The sequence below is a fragment of the Euphorbia lathyris genome, chromosome 4, assembly GCF_963576675.1.
Source record: "Euphorbia lathyris chromosome 4, ddEupLath1.1, whole genome shotgun sequence".
Taxonomy (NCBI): domain Eukaryota; kingdom Viridiplantae; phylum Streptophyta; class Magnoliopsida; order Malpighiales; family Euphorbiaceae; genus Euphorbia; species Euphorbia lathyris.
In genome coordinates this window covers 79806582-79823131 of record NC_088913.1, presented here as the reverse complement: position 1 = coordinate 79823131, position 16550 = coordinate 79806582, and the positions used below count along the sequence as shown (strand labels likewise).

The 16550-nt window shown below is 35.8% G+C and overlaps 1 non-coding gene across 1 annotated transcript; it reads left to right on the top strand.

Moving 5' to 3' along the window:
- Positions 1 to 14145: 14145 nt before the first annotated feature.
- LOC136228256 (small nucleolar RNA R71) lies at positions 14146 to 14252 on the top strand. Its single transcript, XR_010688584.1, has one exon. It is a non-coding gene; the product is annotated as a small nucleolar RNA R71 (small nucleolar RNA).
- Positions 14253 to 16550: the final 2298 nt, after the last annotated feature.

Genomic DNA, 16550 nt, shown 5'->3' with positions numbered 1-16550 from the left:
GAAGACAGAATGAAATCCCGATTCCCGAACAATCCTTAGTGAAAATAGAATAGCTTGAAGTTGTACATGTAAAGTTGAGATTGTCAAACCAAGAGGACCATCACTCGATAAGGCTACTAAACCATTATTATTCCGGACCACCAACTCAAAAGGAGATAAGTGACTTCTATCGAATATGGTGCATCACAATTAACCTTATAACGCATTAGAGGCGGTGGGCACCACCGAGATGGAACATTACATCGTGAGTTATTGAATAGCGGAAATGCAGACCTGTCAAACCTAGGAAACACCGTGAAAAAACCTACTAATACTTCCCACATAGAAGAAACAACTTTAACAGGCCCAAAACACAACTGTTTATGGACAATTTTATTCCTTTCAAGCCACATGAACCAAATCATGTTGTAAAATACAACACCTTCAGCCCTTGATAGTGACGAGATCAGACTAGCCATCCAGTCCTTACAATCATAATATGCTAATTTGTAAACTTTGACACTCAACTCTGCTTACTTCGGATATTGTTTAGTAGCTAGGCAAAATTTGAAAAGATGAATCAGAGACTCCATAGAACAATTACAAAAGCAACACATCCTCTGTAAATCACCCCCTTTGAACCAAATTTCCAAAGCATGGCATGACAGTTTTAGCAACACTTCAGACTGTATAAATAAATTTCACGGGTGCATTAATCTTCCACAAGGAATTCCATAACAACTCAGAAATCATAGAAGTTGAAGCCATATTTGTAGAAAGCCATATAGAACCAACATCAATCTTATACCCATATTTAACTAGATATTCATGATTTCTTGAATGAATCCAAGAAAACGAGTTCTTTAGATTTAATGACTCAAAGGAATTTGTAAAATATTTGTAGCAACCTCTGTATAGAAACAAAAATGAATCAAATCCCTCTTCCAACAAAATGTATCAAAATCAATTAGGCATGAGATATATTGAGAGGGTAATTCATTGAATAGAAATAAAGGATGATTATAGGCAACCTTAGTGATCTAATGTGACTGCATCAAAAAAATCGAACGCCCGTCGTCAACCCTCCAACAACTTCCATAAAAAAATGTTCTGCCTTGTTTTTAATAAACTTTGCCACACATGATTCGCACAAAATCCAATTTTACATCCATCAAACCATGTCTAAGAAAATTTTTATGTTTAAAAACCAACGCACAAAGAGAATCCAGAAATTCAATCATCCTTCACACTTGTTTTGCAAGAAGCGCCGAGGACTTAGTAGTGTGAAGGCAATTCCTATTTTCTGTGAACTTGTTTGGGTTCATTGTCCTAATGTTATTTTTCTTTTTGAAACATTAGTTTATAATTCTCACCTTGAGGTTATTCGTAATAAAATTGACTTTGAAGGTTGTTATTTAGTTGACTGTATAGGCCACAATGGTGGTATTTGTGTTTTTTGGAAACAAGCTAGTTAATGCTTCCTTCTTTCTTTCTTTATTAATCATATTGATCTAGAAGTTAATACACATAGCGTGTATGGTAGGTCGAGATTGACAGGTTTTTACGGGTATCCTGAACGGGTTAAACGAAAGGATTCTTGGAATCTTCTTAGAACCATTGCTTCATCTTATTCGATTCCTTGAGCTATTATAGGAGATTTCAATGATTTTTTGGGGGTGGTGCCTCAAAGGCTTTCGAGAAACCATTGCATCTTGTGTTCTCTCTGAGATGCCTATGGCTAGTTATCTGTTCACCTAGATCCAGCATCGCGGTAAGCCTAATAAGGTGCAAGAAAAGCTTGATCGCTCATTTGTAACAAAAAGTTGGATGGTTAGGTTCCCTCATGGTTCCTCTTATAACACATTAGCCCCCACATCAAATCAATCCCCTATCATTTTATTAATGGAAGATCAGATTGATATGCAACCTCAAAAGCGCTTTATGTTCGAGCAAAAATGGCTTAGGGAACCTAGTTTGAATTGTCTAGTGGAGGCAGAATGGTGAGTTTTAGTACACTTATTAATGCCTGGCCGATTAGCAGTTCTAGCTGGGTATTTGAGCAATAGGGGATGAAATTTAAACGTACAGTTTCGACAAGCTATCAAGAGAAGTAACCTCATATTAGAGCAGCTCCGAGGTGGTTCATCAAAGGAGGGTGTTAAAGCTTATTAGGATGAAAGAACAAAAATGGTCTTCTTTTTATTGCAGGAGGAGGATCATTGTAGATAAAGAGTGAAGCTTCAATGGCTCTAGAAAGGTGATTCAAATACACGTTTTTCCACACTTTTGCAATAAAGTGTCAAAAACAGAACTTCATCTCTAAATCATTAAGATCGAATAAGGTTTGGGTATCAGAATTGGCATATTTGTGTAATATGGCACAAGAATATTTCACTCAACTTTTTTCATGTAGTCAGAGATATTTGATCCAATTGTGGATGTCATCTGAACTAAGGTAACCCTTGAACTCAATTCGCAACTGCTTTTTGCTTACACTAAGGACGAGTGTCATTGAGCTTTATTTGAGATGTAGCCCAATAAAGCACTACGACCTACAAGATGCAATACTGGGTTTTACCAGAAACTCTATCTGATTCTAGGAGATGATATTTTTGCAACAGGGTGCAGGTGGTTGGAGCAAGACTCATTTCTTGAGAGTCTCAATAACACAGTGATAACTCTTATTCCAAAATATAATGATCCCTCTAATATAAAGGATGTGAGAGCTATTGCTTTTATGCAATGCGATGTATAAGATTGTGTCAAAGTTCTTCCTAACCACTTAAAGCTAGTGTTAACGAGCATTATCTAGACAATCAATTTGCTTTTATTAAGGGATATCTTATTCTAGAAAATGTTCTATTTGCCTTTGAGGTTATCTATAGTATAAAGAAGAATGTGAATAGGAAGGTTAGGAATGTGGCTCTTAAAATCAACATCAGTAAAGCTTGTGACAGGGTGGATTAGAATTATCTGAAAGCAGTTATGCTGAAGTTTGGATTCTCGGCTCAGTGGGGTGAACTTTATGTTACTTTGTGTCACCACCATGCAATACTCAGTTTGAGTTAACAATGATTTAGTTGGTCCAATCACTCCTTTCAGAGGTCTACACCAAGGAGACCCCTCTCTCCATACTTATTTCTTATCTATGTTGAGGATTTATCCGCTTTACTTATAGACGCTGAGAGTGATGGAATTTTACATGGATGTCGTGTTGGTAGAGGTTCCCCTTCTATTTCTCACTTTTTATTTGTAGATGATGCTTTTCTAATTTTTTTCAGGCCAACATTGTAGATAGTAGAGTACTAAAGGATCTACTAGTTGTTTATGAGGAAGCTTCCGGCAATGTTTTGAAAACCGGACCGGACGTTGAACCGGTGAGACAACTGGTTCAAGGTTCAATAGGTTCAATCGGTTCAACCGGAATGGTTCAACCGGATAAAAAAATAAATAAATATATATATATATATATATATAAAATAAAATGATGTTTCATTGAACATAAAATTAAAAATTTCATACATATAATAAACAATTCTTAAGTTAACATATTAATTAAAAATTAAAAATTCATACAGATAATATAAAAATTCACACATCGGTAACCAATCCTTAATTTAACACATTAATTAAAAATTCACACATCTAAAATTCTGAATCACTTGACTCGGAATTTCTGCATAAATTCTATACTAATCTCTTTCTTCTACATATCTTCAACTCTCCATCAACTCTTTATTTATAGATGTTGAAGAGTCTTGATTAAAGTGTCGTGTCCGTTGTGAAGGATCGTATCCGTTGTGAAAGGACGTCTTTATCCACCCGAACGAACGCGTTTCGTCGAAAACGAAAGTGTGCAATTTGGCTTCTACAGATTTCTGCTCTTACCGAGAATATTTAATTCTCGGCCGAGAATGGGGGAGCATCAATTTGGTCTTCGAACGAAGGGAAGGAGAAGCTGAAGGGAGCGTGTCGCGACCGAGAATTGGGGGGGCCGCGGTCGCGGCACGGAACTTTTCCGCGTCTTTGGCTTTCGTTCTCGTCCTCGATTTGGCGTTATTAATTTTCGTCGTCTTCGACTCCTTTTGTAGGGTTTTTCTTCTATTTTTGATCCTTTTTCACTCCTATTTGGATGTTACCAAATATTTATGTACTTTGAATGAAAGAAACATATTCGAGAGTAAAAGTATTCTAAACAGATATAAACAGCATAAATTCATAGCAATATTGATGTAATTATTGATGATATTTTAGGTATATTTTGCGGTTAACAAATCTCCACACTTAATCTTTTGCTAGTCCCGAGCAAAATTTCACTGAATTTATTCTTTAACTAACCTCGTTATTGAAAATAAAACATATATCTCTATATTACCTTTTGAATTAGTTAAGCCGAAAAGACTTACTTCGCATGGCAAATTTATACGCAAAACATCAAACTAACTTAGTATAATATACGATATATCATTCGTCTTGTATTTTCAATTTTGAATTGAAGCATTCGGGACGATATAAGCTCGCATGTTATTGAGTCTTTCGTCTCAAGGCATTTCAAAGCACAAAATTTCCTTTCCCAAACCTAAACTAATATATGAGATATATTGTATATTTAAATAAGTACTTAGGATTAATTTATTTGCTTAGTTACGTCCGAGATAAGGGTGGTCTTGATCGTAACTTTTATACGTATGTTATTGCTTAGTGTTCGCTTAAGAGGTACCGACTATGCCATGGGTGGACGCAATCGTTACTTTAAACTTAAACACGCTTATTTTTTTGTTTTAACGTTCCTTCCATACCTCGATTGTGATAAGGGTGGTCGCAACCGTGGCCAAAAGTAAACGGTACTTAATTTTCTTCCCTTTCATACCTCGATTGTGATAAGGTTGGTCTCAATCGTGGCCAAAAGTTAAGAATTCAACTAATTGATTAATTAATTTGAATTATAAATTGTAAATTGGGAAAAAGAAAGATAGCACATTCATCCTATATTGACTTAAAATTCAACATGTATTATGGCTAAAGTTTCCTTAAAAACTTCAATTGGTGTTAATGTAAGATGAAATCAAACCGAGCGAAAAAATTTTAGTTCAATTTAATGCCTATAAACCTAATTGAAAATTTAAAATAAGATTTATTGTATCATGAATTGCATGATATAAAATAGAGATTAAAAATAAAGAATTTTATTTAACTAAAATACATTCACTCGAGACAATTTTACTTAAAATTGTATCGGAGATTTGTGAAAAATTTGAAAAATATTACCCGTATAGAAATATTTTTCCTAACGATAACGATAACCTAAACAAATAATCATACTATCTTATGATTAATTTATAAATATATGAAAAATGACAAGTTTATAAAAATAGTGTAAAAATAAAATGTGTTGCAATATATGTTGCATTTGCATAAAAATTATTCGTTGCATTTGTTATATGTGCTAAAAATGATATATGTATATCTCCTCCCACACTTAAATTGGACCATGTCCTCATTGGTGCAAAAATCGAGTTATCATGAAAAATAAGCACGAAAGAAAGCATACGAAATAAAGATAGAATATTAGCAAATTAAAAGCATTCAACAAAAAGTAAAAATTGAAAAGTGTACCAAACATATTAAAAATAAATATTGTACCAAATTGTAACAAGATAAAATAAAAATAAAGAAAACAACCTATGCTTGAGGTGGGGAATCTGGAGGTGTAGGTGAAGTCTCCACATTTCGGCGTCGGAAAAATGAAAGCATCCGAGACCGAGTAGACCTATGCTCACGCCTCAAAAGGTTGAGGTTGTCATTCATCACCATGTTGTTTTCTACCAAATCGTCAATTCTTAAGTTCATTTGACGATTGTTGGAATTGATTTGGTCCAAAATCCGCCTAAGATCAACCGGATCATCATCTTGAGGTGCTTGGGATTGTGGTGGAGCCGGTAGTGCATCTTCCTCGCCCTCCGCCTCTCCCCCGCCGTCGATACCTACAAATTGAGAACTTGAAGCGCCACCACCCATAGTGCCACGAAGGTGTGCAATACGGGAAACATACGAAATAAAGACGGAGGGACCTTGCGGAAGCAATAAATAAGCCCACTCAAGAGCCGAGATGTCCAATAGTGGAATATACCCACGGTAGGTGGACATGTCAAAATCCGCCAATTCACCCCGTGCTCCCAACACAATAGCGGTGATAAAATTACAGAGAGGGATTTGAATGGTAGTAGCCCTCGAGGCACGGAACAAATTATCAAACAGAATACCAATGCTATCAACCCTCAAGCCTTTAAACAAACTATCCAAAACAAACAAATCCCGAACCTGAATCTTCGAACTCTCAACACGCACAAACAAGGAAAAACTCAAATATTTGTGAAAGAAGAACACACAATTGTCCTTAATCAACTTGCTTGAGGTGTTTTTCGAATTAAAATAGTCTTGGTCCGAAAGAGTTTGCCAAATAGCATCATTATCAAAATCCTTAGGCTTATCATAAAAATCAGAAGTAGGGAAACCAAACATGTTTCCCATTGCTTCATAATCAATGGTGTAAGTGGTACCCTCATTCCTAAAAGATATTAAAGTTTTCTTCTTGTTCATGGTCAAAGTGACCAAAAACTCCACCATATATTCATTAATACGGGGAAAACGCATATTAACGAATGCTTGCCAACCCAAAGCCTCAATAAAAGCATCAATTCTAGTGGAGAAATTCAATGCTCTTACCGAATGGAAGTCTAGGAAGTGCATGTCCACAAATTGACGATCGGCTTGTGAAAAATGTTTGACATGAGCGGCTTCCTCATCCGTTTCGATATCGAAATAAGCCCCGCATCGAACCCGAAGGCGATTAGCTTCCGTTACAGTGGGCTTGTGACCAACACGCTTGGTTCGAGGCATTTTAAGGGTGTTTTAGGGTTTGGGAAGAAGAAGAAGAAGAAAAATGAATTGAGAGAAAGAGCAAAGCTTGAAGATGAGTGTGGGGGATGGAATGGTAGGTGTTTGATTTGAAGAGAGTATAGAAATGGGAATGAATAAATTGGGAAGAGTGAAAGTTGTTTTATGGGGAATAGTTTGGAGTAAGGGATTGGGTAAAAAGAGAGGTGATGTGAGGTTTGTGTAAGATGTAGGTTTATATAGGGGGTATTAGGTAGATGTAGAGATAGAATAGGAATAGGAATAGGCAAAAATTGTGTCAAAAATCGGAATCAAAAGGGCCTATAAATCGCGTGTCGCGACCGCGAATGGCAAAGCCGCGGTCGCGGCACGCGAATTTCAGAGAATTTTTCTCTCTGAATTCGGTCCGTTTTTTCTGCTCATACCGAGAATTATTAATTCTCGGTAGAGAATTGGTCAAAAATGGCTATAATGGTGCCTAATGACTTGGTTTGTGCAATTTTGTTGAGGAATTGGGTCCTGAACTTAATAAAAACTGTCCCTGTACTCAAAAACTAACAATAAATGTCATTAATTGCAAGGAAAACCAAAGGTTTAACTTTATTAATTGGAATTAAATGGTGATAAATATAGAATTAATGAAACTTAAATGCTCATTTATGCATACAAGTTAAAAGAACCATATTAAGTGCATATTAAGTTCATATAAATATATATTGAATACATGAAAGTAATCAATCGAATGAATTGAAAAATCCTAATGTATTAAACTTAATGAATTAAGTTTGTGAAACTAGATTATGTGTTTTAAATAAGAAATCTTATTAGATTAATCTAGACATTTAATTATTGTCATTTAACCAATATTTGCAATTATTAGAAAATAAATGAACAAAGATGAAATATATGAACAAGGTGAATTTATTAATTGAATCATATATGTACAAAATTAAAAACAAACAAATAAATTACAACAAAAATAAGAAAAATATATACAAATTAAAATGAAAAACCTAAACTACTCTACATATTCATCCCTATCAAGCGGGATTTCGGTGGCCCTATAATGGTCGATTTTTAACTGCATGAAAGCTTGACATTCCGGTGCAGAAAGAAAATGCGGGCCTGCACGAAAGACACGTTTTACGAGTCCTTCGAACTCTAAAAACTCATAGTCTATCATCGGGAAGAATTCATCATCACTCCAAGGAACATCAATGGTACCCTTGGTACCTAGAATTATTCCACAGATTATATTGCTGAACCCAATCTTTTTATCCTTGGATCGAGAAGTGGCGACAAGACCCTCCATCAGAATCTTTGAAGAATCCACTGCATTTCCCTGGAATATATCTCCAAGAACATAAAGATCTGTGTCACGGACCACACTACTAAATGTGCGACCGAATAAACTGTGACACAAAAATTTATGCAAATACAACATGGAATTGAAGTGAAAGGAATGATTATAGGCGAGTCTAGGATTGAAACGCCAAAAACTGCTAAGCATTCTCCAAATATCCGTGGACGTCATGTCTTTTCCAGGATGACGTTTGATGGTATCCTTCAGAGGAAAACCAAACCAAGCATGCAACTCGGGATAGCCGAAAGTGAAGATTTCGCCATCTCGACGAAAACTGAGACGTACCCGTCGTTTATTGACAAAACGAACGGTACAAAAGAATTCGAGAATCCAATCGCCAATGATTGGAAATCGCATTTTGGTGAATTTTGTCCACTCTAAACGTTCCAAATAGCGACTCATGTCATCGCTAATGCCAAGTTGAGTGTTCAGAAAGTCATCCATATACAACATTCCAGTGAAGAATTTGTAACGGAGCCTCCAGTAACGCCTACCTTCGTCGTGATTGAAGATAGGAAAAGGCGCCCCATACCGTTTGGATAAGTCTGGGCGTTTGGTGTTTGAAACAGTATTGTGCTTAGAGGTTTTGTGTTTAGTAGGCATGGTGTAGAAATAAAGAAACAAGGTTTCTGTTACTTAGTGAAAAATGGTGTTTGAAGAAAATCAGAAATTTGATCTGACAAAGATGAAAAAGATCTGTAACATAACCAAGATCCTTATGGATGAATTTATAAGATCGTAGGACGAAATGAGGTGTTGTTTTGATGCGAAAAGGCATAAAATTACACCCTTCGGAATTGAAGAAACTTAAGTTTTCGTTTATGAAAGGGTTTGTCTGCAGGTTGAAGATGAATCAGGTCTGATAGTGCAGGAATAACGCGTGTCGCGACCGAGAATTCCAAATTCTCGATCACGACACGCTGATTTCCTTACGGAAATCAGGCGTCGTAACCCATTTTCTGATTCACGGTAGAGAATTAATTATTCTCGGTAAGTTCAGAAAAAAAAACCTAACCTATTTGGACAACTCTGAAAAAGAGGATTCTCGGCTGAGAATTCCAAATTCTCGGCAGAGAATTGCCTGAAACTTCAATTTCGGTCTAATTTTCTAAAATCAAATCTAAAATCATAAAGTAAACACATTTTATGCATGTAAATCATAACATTAAGTCATCTAATCATAAAAATGGCATTTTGAAGAAAAAATAAAAATAAAATAAAAATAAAATAAAATAAAATGAACAAAAAAACTAAATAAACGAAATGATTTATACGTCAGATAATCTTGTTACGAACTCAATTCCTATTTGTGAAATATTTTCGTAATAGATTTTACATCGATTACCATTAACTTTGAAACGAACCCCCTTAGGACCTTCCAGTTCTAAAGAACCATAATCGAATGTTTTGACGACTAAATACGGTCCTATCCATCTGGACTTAAGTTTTTCTGGAAATAAACGAAGTCGTGAATTAAATAACAGCACTTTATCCCCAACATTAAAGTGTTTGACTTTAATTTTGGCATCGTGCCATTTTTTAATTTTTTCTTTATAAATCTTTGCATTTTCGTAAGATAGATGGCGTAACTCATCTAACTCATTTAAATCGAGCAAACGTTTTTTACCTGCTTGTCGTAAATCAAAGTTAAGTTCCCTAATAGCCCAATAGGCTTTATGTTCTAATTCGACTAGCAGATGACATGCCTTCCCATACACTAAGCGGTATGGAGTCATTCCTATTGGTGTTTTGAATGCAGTACGGTATGCCCATAACGCATTATTTAGTTTACAAGACCAATCTTTTCTTGAAGATGAAACTGTTTTCTCTAGAATCCATTTGAGTTCTCTATTTGATATTTCCGCCTGACCATTTGACTGAGGATGGTATGGCGTAGACACGCGGTGGCGTACTCCATATTTTTTCATAAGCGTTTCAAAACTTCTGTTTATAAAATGGGTACCGCCATCACTAACGATGACTCTAGGACAACCAAATCTACAAAATATATCGTCAAGAAAATTAATGACTACTTTAGAATCGTTCGTCGGGGTTGCAATTGCTTCAACCCACTTTGAAACATAATCAACGACAACTAATATGTAAGTTTTACCAAAAGAAGGGGGAAAAGGTCCCATGAAATCTATTCCCCACATATCAAAGACTTCAACTTCTAATATGGTTGTGAGGGGCATCTCATCTTTCCTTCCTAGATTTCCTGTTCTTTGGCACTTATCATAACGAGTAATAAATCAACGGACGTCTTTAAACATCGTAGGCCAAAAGAAACCACATTCAAATATTCTAGCTACTGTCTTGCTAACTCCATTATGTCCTCCATAAGAGCTAGAATGGCATTCCGACATATGGATTCATATTCATTTTCACTAACGCATCTCCTAATTATCTCGTCACCACAAGTCTTAAACAAAAAAGGATCTTCCCAAAAATACTATTTAATGTCAAAGAAAAATTTCTTCTTTTGTTGGAAAGTTAATCCTTCCGGAACAATGTTGGCTGCAAGATAATTTGCAATATCCGCATACCATGGTGACATGACATCTTTTATTTGATAAAGATGTTCATCAGGGAAATCATCTCGTATACCGATATTTTCACCTATAGGACCATTTTCATCTTCAAGTCTTGATAGATGATCGGCGACAAGGTTTTCTACTCCCTTTTTGTCTTTAATTTCTATATCAAATTCTTGTAACAATAAAACCCATCTAATGAGACGTGGTTTTGCATCCTTTTTAGCAAATAAATATCTTAATGCTGCATGATCAGTATAAATAATAACTTTCGAACCTAACAAGTATGACCTAAACTTATCACATGCAAAAACTACAGCTAACATTTCTTTCTCAGTTGTGGTGTAGTTTAATTGTGCACCAGACAGTGTGTGACTTGCATAATAAATGACATGAAGTTTCTTATCCTTCCTTTGACCTAAAACACATCCGACAGCTAAATCACTTGCATCACACATAATTTCAAAGGGTAAATCCCAATCGGGTTTAGCAATAATAGGTGCACTGACTAAAGCTGTTTTCAATGTTTCGAAAGCTTTAACGCAATCTTCATTAAAATCAAAGGTTGAATCTTTCATGAGTAGATTAGTGAGTGGTTTGGAAATTACAGAAAAATTCTTGATAAATCTTCTATAAAAACCGGCATGTCCTAAAAATGATCTTACTCCCTTAACAGTAGTTGGAGGGGGTAATTTTTCTATTACTGAAGTTTTTGCTCTATCCACTTCTAATCTTTTTTCAGATATTTTGTGACCTAAAACAATTCCTTCGTCAACCATGAAATGACATTTTTCCCAGTTTAATACCAAATTTGTTTCTTCACACCTAGACAAAACTTTATCCAAGTTTTTTAGGCACGAATCAAAAGAATCTCCATAAACTGAAAAATCATCCATAAAAACTTCCATGATATCTTCAATGAAATCATTAAAAATCGCAGTCATACAACGTTGAAATGTTGCAGGTGCGTTACATAGACCAAAGGGCTCCTATATGCAAATGTTCTGTAAGGACATGTGAAGGTCGTTTTATCTTGGTCATCCGGGTAAATATATATTTGAAAGAATCCGGAGTAACCGTCTAGAAAACAGTAGAAAGCATGACCAGCTATCCTTTCGATCATTTGATCAATGAAAGGTAGAGAAAAATGATCTTTCCTAGTTGCTTTATTTAGGTTCCTATAGTCTATACAAACCCTCCAACCAGTGGTGGTTCGTGTAGGTATTTATTCGCCTTCTTCATTCCTTACAACTGTTATGCCTCCCTTTTTTGGTACACAATGGATTGGACTAACCCATTCACTATCCGAATTAGGGTAGATGATTCCATTGTCCAGAAGTTTAGTAATCTCATTTTTTACTACTTCCTTCATATTCAGATTTAGGCGTTTTTGCCTATCCGCTTTAGGTGGCTTATCTTCTTCTAAGTGAATTCTATGCATTACAATACTCGGATTAATACCTTTTAAGTCTGAAATTTGCCAACCCATACTTCCTATCCTATTTCTAACAACTTCTTTCAATTTCTCTTCTTGAACCTGTGTTAACTTGTTAGAGATAATTATAGGTAGAGAATCGCCTTCGCCTAAGAAACTCGTACCTCAAATGACTTGGTAATTCTTTAAGTTCTAATTTAGGTGGAACTATAATCGAAGGCAGAACCGGTCCATCTTCTCGAATCAAAGGTTCTGGGTCCTTATCTTCTAGTTCCTCACTCATTATAGGTTCTATTATTTCTTCTTTTTGAACAATGTCATTGACACATTCTTCAATCAAATCAAGTTTCATACAAGCGAAATCTTCCATAGGATATTTCATCGCTTGGTTCATATCAAACTCAATCTTATCATCTCCTATTCGTAAAACTACTTTCCCTTCCGACACATCAACTAGAGCATGTCCCGTGTTCATGAACGGTCTACCAAAGATTAGCAGACAATTAACGTCATAAGCAAAATCTAAAATAACGAAATCGGTAGGAAAAATAAATTTGTCAACTTTAACTAAAACATCCTCAATTATACCGTATGGTCTTTTAGTGGTTTGATCCGCTAATTGCAAAACCATATTGGTACGTTTGATATCTTCTTCTAAGCCTAACTTATTAAAAATAGATAATGGCATCAAGTTAATGCTTGCTCCTAAATCACAGAGACAACTGGGAAATTCAATATCTCCCAATTTACACGGAATGGTAAAACATCCGGGATCTTTGAGTTTTGTGGGCAAATTACTGGACACAATTGAACTGCAATCTTCAGTTAGTGAAATGGATGAAATTCCTTCCCAACTGATTTTCTTTGAAATTAAATCTTTGAGGAATTTACCATAATTGGGAATTTGCGTAATCGCATCCATAAACGTCAAATTAATATGCAAATTTGTAAGTTTGCCTAAAAATGTTAAAAGTTGTTTGTCATAGTCCTTATTACGGACTTTGTGTGGAAAAGGTGGTTTGGGTACAAAAGGTTTTGTACTAGAGTCAATTGGTGCATCTTTTTGATTTAATGTATCTTCTTTGGACTTTGGTAAATCAGTTCTAGGTAAAGTCGAATTTCCGGGCATTTCCGGACCTAAGTAATTTTTCCCTGAACGAAGAGTGATAGCCTTAACATGCTCTTTCGGATTTTCTTCCGTATGGCTTGGAAGACTTCCCTCCTTGCGGGATGGAATTGATTTAGCGAGTTGTCCGATTTGAACCTCCAAATTATGGATGCTAGATGATTGGTTTTTAATAAGCTGATCGAATTTATTCTCGATCCGTTTAAAACCATCGTCGTGATTACTTATTTTTCCGCTCACAGCATCAATAAATTTGTCGATTTTAGAAGATAAAGTGCTAATCGTATCTCTTGATTGATTTTGATAATTAGTGGTACGATTTTGATTAGCATTAGCATTATTATTATTATCTCTCCAGTTAAAGTTAGGATGATTTCTCCATCCAGGATTATATGTATTGGAGTAAGGGTTATTAGGTTGGTTTTGCCCTTGGACAAAGTTTACCTGTTCAATTTCGCTCATACCTTCATAATCCACATCCGTTTGGATTGGCTTACCATTAGGATCACACGGTGCCATAAACCTATCAATTTTGTGCGATAAGGCAGAAAACTGGGCTTGCAACATCGCAACTGGATCAAGATTCACTATACCTTTAACTGATGACGTAGTTGAGGATGATGGTTTCGCTATTGGTACGTGTCCACGTTCCGCGGGCCACATACTGCTGTTAATTGCCTTTTCCTCCAAAAGTTCTCTTGCTTGGGCAAATGTTTTCTTCATGAATAACCCTCCAGACATAGCGTCCAATGAACCTCTAGTCGTAGGATTTAGCCCATTATAAAATGTTTGCATTAAAAGTTCAGCGGGCAATTGGTGGTGCGGGCATAAACGTTGAAGTTCTTTAAAACGTTCCCAAGCCTCATAAAGAGTTTCATTATCATTTTCAGAAAAAGATGTTAACTCTTTAATGACTCTTGCGGTTTTTGCTAAAGGAAATTTTTTTGATAAAAATGCGTGGGCTAATAGAATAGCTTGAAGTTGTACATGTAAAGTTGAGATTGTCAAACCAAGAGGACCATCACTCGATAAGGCTACTAAACCATTATTATTCCGGACCACCAACTTAAAAGGAGATGAGTGACTTCTATCGAATTTGGTGCATCACAATTAACCTTATAACGCATTAAAGGCGGTGGGCACCAACGAGATGGAACATTACATCGTGAGTTATTGACTAGCGGAAATGCAGACCTGTCAAACCTAGGAAACACCGTGCAAAAACCTGCTAATACTTCCCACATAGAAGAAACAACTTTAACAGGCCCAAAACACAACTGTTTATGGACAATTTTATTCCTTTCAAGCCACATGAACCAAATCATGTTGTAAAATACAACACCTTCAGCCCTTGATAGTGACGAGATCAGACTAGCCATCCAGTCCTTACAATCATAATATGCTAATTTGTAAACTTTGACACTCAACTCTGCTTGCTTTGGATATTGTTTAGTAGCTAGGAAAAATTTGAAAAGATGAATCAGAGACTCCATAGAACAATTACAAAAGCAACACATCCTTTGTAAATCACCCCCTTTGAACCAAATTTCCAAAGCATGGCATGACAGTTTTAGCAACACTTCAGACTGTATAAATAAATTTCACGGGTGCGTTAATCTTCCACAAGGAATTCTATAACAACTCAAAAATCGTAGAAGTTGAAGCCATATTTGTAGAAAGCCATATAGAACCAACATCAATCTTATACCCATATTTAACCAGATATTCACGATTTCTTGAATGAATCCAAGAAAACGAGTCCTTTAGATTTTGATGACTCAAAGGAATTTGTAAAATATTTGTAGCAACCTCTGTATAGAAACAAAAATGAATCAAATCCCTCTTCCAACAAAATGTATCAAAATCAATTAGGCATGAGATATATTGAGAGGGTAATTCATTGAATAGAAATAAAGGATGATTATAGGCAACCTTAGTGATCTAATGTGACTGCATCAAAAAAATCGAACGCCTATCGTCAACCCTCCAACAACTTCCATAAAAAAATGTTCTGCCTTGTTTTTAATAAACTTTGCCACACATGATTCGCACAAAATCCAATTTTACATCCATCAAACCATGTCTAAGAAAATTTTATTTTTAAAAACCAACGCACAAAGAGAATCCAGAAATTCAATCATCCTTCACACTTGTTTTGCAAGAAGCGCCGAGGACTTAGTACTGTGAAGGAAATTCCTATTTTATGTGAACTTGTTTGGGTTCATTGTCCTAATGTTATTTTTCTTTTTGAAACATTAGTTTATAATTCTCACCTTGAGGTTATTCGTAATAAAATTGACTTTGAAGGTTGTTATTTAGTTGACTGTATAGGCCACAATGGTGGTATTTGTGTTTTTTGGAAACAAGCTAGTTAATGCTCCCTTCTTTCTTTCTTTATTAATCATATTGATCTAGAAGTTAATACACATAGCGTGTATGGTAGGTCGAGATTGACAGGTTTTTACGGGTATCCTGAACGGGTTAAACGAAAGGATTCTTAGAATCTTCTTAGAACCATTGCTTCATCTTATTCGATTCCTTAAGCTATTATAGGAGATTTCAATGATTTTTTGGGGGTGGTGCCTCAAAGGCTTTCGAGAAACCATTGCATCTTGTGTTCTCTCTGAGATGCCTATGGCTAGTTATCTGTTCACCTAGATCCAGCATCGCGGTAAGCCTAATAAGGTGCAAGAAAAGCTTGATCGCTCATTTGTAATAAAAAGTTGGATGGTTAGGTTCCCTCATGGTTCCTCTTATAACACATTAGCCCCCACATCAAATCAATCCCCTATCGTTTTATTAATGGAAGATCAGATTGATATGCAACCTCAAAAGCGCTTTATGTTCGAGCAAAAATGGCTTAGGGAACCTAGTTTGAATTGTCTAGTGGAGGCAGAATGGTGAGTTTTAGTACACTTATTAATGCCTGGCCGATTAGCAGTTCTAGCTGGGTATTTGAGCAATAGGGGATGAAATTTAAACGTACAGTTTCGACAAGCTATCAAGAGAAGTAACCTCATATTAGAGTAGCTCCGAGGTGGTTCATCAAAGGAGGGTGTTAAAGCTTATTAGGATGAAAGAACAAAAATGGTCTTCTTTTTATTGCAGGAGGAGGATCATTGTAGATAAAGAGTGAAGCTTCAATGGCTCTAGAATGGTGATTCAAATACACGTTTTTCCACACTTTTGCAATAAAGTGTCGAAAACAGAACTTCA